At 33.9% G+C, this 6,756-nt stretch overlaps 2 long non-coding RNA genes across 2 annotated transcripts; both read right to left on the bottom strand.

The window, feature by feature from the left end:
- Positions 1–393, bottom strand: LOC139781418 (uncharacterized). The gene is made up of 3 exons (XR_011720526.1): positions 316–393; positions 121–229; positions 1–30 (listed from the first exon to the last, which is right to left on the bottom strand). It is a non-coding gene; the product is annotated as an uncharacterized lncRNA (long non-coding RNA).
- Positions 394–397: 4 nt separating this feature from the next.
- On the bottom strand, positions 398–1,635 carry LOC139781417 (uncharacterized). The gene is made up of 4 exons (XR_011720525.1): positions 1,360–1,635; positions 1,080–1,244; positions 717–964; positions 398–578 (listed from the first exon to the last, which is right to left on the bottom strand). It is a non-coding gene; the product is annotated as an uncharacterized lncRNA (long non-coding RNA).
- Positions 1,636–6,756: the final 5,121 nt, after the last annotated feature.

Raw genomic sequence — 6,756 nt, 5'->3', positions numbered from 1 at the left:
TTTCCAGCATACCCACCAGTTTGGGTCGTTCTGTAAAAAACATAATTATTTTGTTGAATATTAAATTATGGAATTGGGTGTATGATTAGAAGACAATATGATATTTATAAATATACTTACTGCAAATGCTTGATTCGTCCTTCTCATTAAATTTATCCAGAGGCAAATTAGAACCTGCAGTTGATATGGGGTTTATCCAAGGTTTATTACAAAAGAGATCATCAAGTTGCTACAAAACAATATAAATAATGTACATTGACATATAATCATATATTTATAATTAAATTAAATATTTTATTGAATAATATATTTAACCTCGTAAAAATCACAGGTTTTTGGGCTATTGCCACGTTGGGCATTATGATCCTTTACACTCTTATAGACTCTTTTTAATGTGTCTATTTTTGAAGAGCAGTGTGCTGCAGTAACTCCATATCCTTTGGAATTCATACTTTTTCCTATATTATTAAACACTTTCCTGTATGTTAATTTTCCCCTGCTTAAAGCTTCTTCGTATTCTTTATACAATGAAAGTAAAAGAAGAGTCTCATTTTTTGTCCACAAATGACGATTATTATCTGCATAAATCAAAATTGTATATACTAATATATGAGAAACAATATATTAATGTAAGTATATTAATATAAACACAATATTAATGTAAAAAACAATTATAATTCTGCACTATTTTAACAATTATACTATTCAATACAAACCTTTATTTTTTAACGTATTTAAAGTGGATCCATCATATTTTCATCAAATTCATTTTCATTAACACATTCTTCGTTACCATAGTCTGTTGAAAAGTCACTTGAAACACTGGCATTACTACAACTTTCTTGAGAATCTGTAGATGGATGCTTTTGACTGTTTTCATTTTGATAAATTGGCAAAATCTGCTTTAAACTATTATTCACTGTCTTTTTGTGTTTTTCAAGTAACTTTGTTGAAAAATCTGTATCTGTAAAAAATGTGTTTAAAATATATGATCATATATAGACATGACTCAAATTAAGTTTTGTATTATATCAAAGAAATTATATAAAATAATCCTAAAAATTTTAATGATCGATTACCTTTCTGTGCATGATTAAACGTTTCTTGGTCAACATGTAATGTGTATTTTTTTAGTGACTTATCTTGCAAATCTAGTTTCACAAATTTATTATTTTGACATGATTTATTTACAGAAGCTAAAGCAGCTTTATGTTTAACCAATAAATCTGTTGCAAACGTTAAATCTGTCGAAGAAAGAAATGTGCTACAATAGAGACTGAACATGATGTACATATAGATGCGCATATACTTTTTAAAATAATCATTTTTACATTACAAAATATTTGTTCAAAAACATACCTTTCATTGCACGATGATGCGTATGAGGGGACAAATATAAAGTATATAACTTATTCGTCGCTGCATCCATTAATTTTAAGGGAATTAAATTTTCACTACATGCATTTATTTTATAGTTTTCCATTATATTTTTTGCAATTTCAATAAATAGCGATAAATGATATCAAGATACAAGTTAACCTCACGCACAACAGCCACACAAAGGTAAAATTACACACCACTTATATCAGTAAAAACAGCTGAGTGGAACACATGCCCAGCAGTAACGCAGTAGTGCCAATATCATCACTACTGAAACTCCTTACTGAAATCTTTACGGAACGCACCCTAGAACTTGATCCGTTCACTCGTTATCGAGATCTCAACATCTCGGGTACTCGCAACCCGTCGCGTCGCGTAAAAGAGTCACGGTCGGTCTCGCTCCGCGTGTACTTGGCACGAGACACTACCGTGTCTCTTGATAAAAAATAATTATTTTTGTGTAAAACAAGCGTTATCCGATCTGTGCGCAATATTGGATAACTTTGCGCGTCAATAAAAAAATCAGCGTTCGTCGTACGAAAAAAATACAAGGGTCCTTTTTTTGTTGCAAATTTTGTCCACAACAAGATGCATACGATAAAATTCGTCTCAAGTAAATTCTAAGGCCTGAAAACAGCGAAAAACTAAGACTACTCCAAAAAATCAAAATTTTTTGCTTACATAGCTACAAACTAAAGAAAAAGGGTCTAAAAAATCGATTGCATCATGAAAAGTATTCTTTGTAGTTCTCAGATGATGTGTGATTTTTTTGGGATTTTTCATTTTGCGAAGCAAAATAAATCCCACTTATAGCACCTCAAATCAAAGCGATTCATGGTGGTTGCAACCTGGGAAGATTAATTGGATGATTCACCGTCTAATATGACTGGCCTATGTATGTATGTATATGTGTCTATGTATACATATATATCTATATATATAAAGACAAATGTCCTGACTGACTGACTGACTGACTGACTGACTCATCAACGCCCAGCTCAAACCCCTGAACTGAATTTTTACTAAAAGTATATGAAATAGGGGTAGAATTTTCCGGGAAGTGCCACTATGTGTATAGTTTTTTGTTACCGATTTTCTGGAAACCGGTTTTTCTAATTTTTCTAATTTTTCGGGAAATAATTGACCGAATCTCAAAGAATTATAGATCAAACAGGGGTAGAATTTTCCGGGGAGTGCTATAAAGTGTATAATTTTTCGTTACCGATTTTTTTGGAAGCCGGTACCGAAATTTTTTTAATTTTTCGGAATTAATTGACCGAATCTTAAAGAATTGTATATGAAGTAGGGGTAGAATTTTACGGGGAGCGCCATGATGTGTAGGGGAGACCGGGGCCTAACCGTCAGTTTTTTTTCGGTGCCGATTTTTAACAAGAAAATAAATAATTTTAGTTAAATGTGGTATACCACTGTAAAGAGTGAACCTTTAGCTACAAAATTTATATAGGAAATTTTTATCTACGTCGCTTTGTTTAACCGGTATAGAGCAAAAACGACAACGGTGGAAAAATTGAAATCTCAAAAATGCCGGGGTTTAACCGTCACACTGCATTTTCAATACATATACGTACATCTAATCCTGAAAAATGATATGATACATCTTAATAATTGTTTTTTAAGAGAAAAATATAAAAATTTATTTAAAATTTTTATGCGAAACATTATTAAAAAATAGTTACGAGGGTTCCTCTTTCCGCAGAAGTCACTCGCCCGACTTGTTTCACTCCTCGACGTCCGATGACTCTATTCGGTGTCTGAACGGTTGTAATTCCCGTCTCATCCATATTCCATATGCAGTGAGCCTGGAAATGCCCGGAAATGCCTTGGAAATGCATCCGGACTGCTTACTGACCGATTAGCCCCAAACACAAGTTTCAGGTTTGATCGCCCACGAAATATTAGACATCAACGATAATGAAAAAACTACACTGGATTCGTGTTCAGCATGCATTACTATTTATAATCACGTACCTCGAGATTTGGAGAGCAAATATTATTGCAGATATTACAAAATTTCCACGCGCAGAAAATGTAACTTTCACCTTCCGAAAACAGGTTTGCCCTCGTAAAAATCATAATACGGCAGGTAACCTGCCGAAACTCGGTTGGTCACATGGGTACCATAAGCAGCGTTTACAATGTTAATAGCGAGTTCGCACAATATACAGGTTCCGAGATATTTGATTTGACGCTTCAACCCCGTTGACGTTTTAGCCACGGTCTCCCCTATTTCCACAAAAAATTGAAATTTTAGAATTTCTACAAATTTGTGAAAATTGTAGAAATTCATGGTAAATTGCCGTAAATTGTAGTAAGTTGTAAAAAGTATTTAAAAATTTTTAAAAGTTTCAACAAATTTTTATGAACATTTTTATGAGAATGCAGTAAATTGTAGAAGTTGTAAAAAATGTTTATTTTTAGAAATTTCTACAACTTTTCATGAACTTTTTTTTAGCAATTTATAACTATTTTAGTAATATTATAACTATTTACAACTTTCTACATCTTTTTACACAGCATTAAACAAGTTTTTATGACGTAAAAGGCATTTGAATTTTTTATGTCAATATATTCCCTGTAATACGTGGCTAATATTTTTTTTAGCATGATGAATCCATAAAAGATTCAATACTATTTTTTTTATTTTTATGAAAAGATACAAGTTGTATTAAGTTATAATAAAGACCGTCGTGAGACAGGTTAGTTTTACCCTACTGATGACCAGTCATTGCGATAGTAATCCTGCTCAGTACGAGAGGAACCGCAGGTTCGGACATTTGGTTCACGCACTCGGTCGAGCGGCCGGTGGTGCGAAGCTACCATCCGTGGGATTATGCCTGAACGCCTCTAAGGCCGTATCCTCTCTAGTCAAAGGTGGCAATGATATCTCTAGGAGTCTCGTAAAAATATATATATATATATATATATATATATTATTTTTCAAAGCAATATATATATTCTCTTTGTAATTAGCGCAATTTAAAGATTTCATATCTTTTTTTGAAATAACATATCAGTTAGGTTGAGTTAGGTATCGCAATTCTGTGATATAGTTTTGTTAAAGAGAAATAAAGCTACTACCACTTAGGTTGGATCTTTGGATTTACATATGAAATACCTCGTAAAGTATTCACTTTTCGATAACTTTACTTATATACTTTTATATGTAGAATAATAATAAAAAGAATCGATTGTTGTAAAAAAAAAAAATTATTTAAAAAAATTTGGTTACATTTTGTAGACGCATTCAATTTTGCAAAATTGCAAGTGTAAAAATTAATATTATTATTTGATTCCTTTCGTTAGTCTACGTATAAAAGTATTGTTTGGCGCTCGTCTCATTGTATATAGTAATTGTGCATTGGTATAGTCGTGTTCGTGTTAATATTCGCCTTTTTAGTAGTTATTTCGGGTACTTGCCATTAGGCTTTACCATGAGCTGTTGTGCTCATTATTCGGTACATTACCGATAAAATCAGTTTATTCACGGTGACTCGCGCGAAACGTCGGTAGATCGCGATCGAATCCTATTATCGATATTTTCGCGACTCACTAATCGGTGCTGCCCTCGTTCACCCTACGAGGGCACCAGTTATCAAGGAAGAGCAAGTACTCGCTCGCGGCACGCGTTACAGGACTTGCTCATCACTCATCGTCAAGAAGTCTTGGGGTGCATACCTCATTCGGTTGCACACTTGAACCTCCGGGAGGCCATATAGCCCTCGCTCCCCTGGAAGCGCGATCTCTGCCCGATCTTGCCTGCTTTGCCTGTCTTTGCCTGCTTGTGCCCGCTTGCTTGTCGCCTTCCCACGCAACATACCGACGTCCTTCGGACGTCCGAAGTATGCTCCGAAAAGTCTAATTTATGTCGCCTTCTTGCGGACGTCTAAAATACGTCTCAAGGACGTTGTTTGAACGTCTTATAATGAGGTTATTTACACAGAAGTTTGAGGGATGTCCAGAGTACATCGTCAATATGTCTGATTTTTCAAATTAAACCCAAGTTTTTTTACATTTTAATTTCGTTAAACAATATTGAATGACTAAATAAATTCAAACGGCCAATTTCGAGCAATTATCAGGTGTTAAAGAAAAATATTTAATACATTCAATATAGTATACAATTTCGTTAACGTTTCGCGCCTTACTTGGCCTTCCTCAGAACAATAAAAATTACAAAAACGCATATATATCTCGCATTATTCTAAGAGTACAACGAATCAACTCATTACGACGCCACAATTTGCATTAATCCGGTCTCACCAAAGCAATCGGACAGTTAGTCATATTGAAGTCAAAAATGTCAATTATTCGTCAATCCACGCACTGAGTCGGTCGCTTCTCCCGCTGTATGTCCCTTATTCGTCCATGAAAACTCATATGGATGTAAATTCCTTGTCTCACAACCATCTTAGTGACAACTATGTTAAAAATAGAATTCACATAAGACCGAAAAGAATTTTTGATTTAAAACGAGCTTAGCCACAAATGACTCACATAAGTAGTCGATGAAACAAAGAGCCGGGGTGAATTCATTACAACGTCTCGCACAACGTGTGTTCATCGTGAGAGATAGCGGACGACTGAGACGATACCCGCATTACAAGGACACGAAAACATAAATCTTTGTTATTAACCCAACGTTCAAGATAATCGATTCAAGATGTCAAAATAAGCATCGTTTAGCAGTTCCGTGTCTTTATTTAAATTTATACCATTAATCTGCTCTTTAATATGTATCATTTCTGCGGTTAATCTCTTTTTGTAATTATGCTCAACTTCCAGAATGCGCGTATTATCCCAGTCAAACGAATGATTAAATTTAGTAGAATGTTCCGAAACAACAGAATGCTTTGAATCATCTAATCTTATATTGTTTTTATGTTCCTTTAATCTAGTTTGCAGCTGCCTTTTTGTTTGACCGACATAAGAGGCATCACAATTTTTACAACATATTTTATAAACTACGTCATTATTAGAAAAATGGGCGTTCTTATCCTTATGGACCTTAATGATGCTACTAAGATTGTTAAGAATGCGATATCCCACAGAATTTTCAGATTTATCGATTGCTGAAGCGATAATTTCGGAAGTATGCCCCAAATACGGAATAACAATAAAACTTTTTTTCTCTGCATTTTCGGAATCATCACTCGTATTGTTATGCTTAATCGACTGAAGTTTCCTCAGTCTCTTGTTAATATGTAAAAAAATCAAATCAATGGGATATCCATTACCAAGCAATACTTTGATGACAAAATTTAAATTTTTATTATAAAAGCTAGGATGTGATAGCATAATTCCTCTGTCCACTAAACTATAAATTGTTCCTATTTTATGTTGAATCGGATGATTAGA

The sequence above is a fragment of the Temnothorax nylanderi genome, unplaced genomic scaffold (assembly GCF_030848795.1).
Source record: "Temnothorax nylanderi isolate EJ_2023f unplaced genomic scaffold, tnyl_v1.0 TNYL_tig0336_pilon, whole genome shotgun sequence".
Lineage (NCBI taxonomy): Eukaryota > Metazoa > Arthropoda > Insecta > Hymenoptera > Formicidae > Temnothorax > Temnothorax nylanderi.
This window is presented reverse-complemented; position numbering and strand designations above follow the sequence as displayed.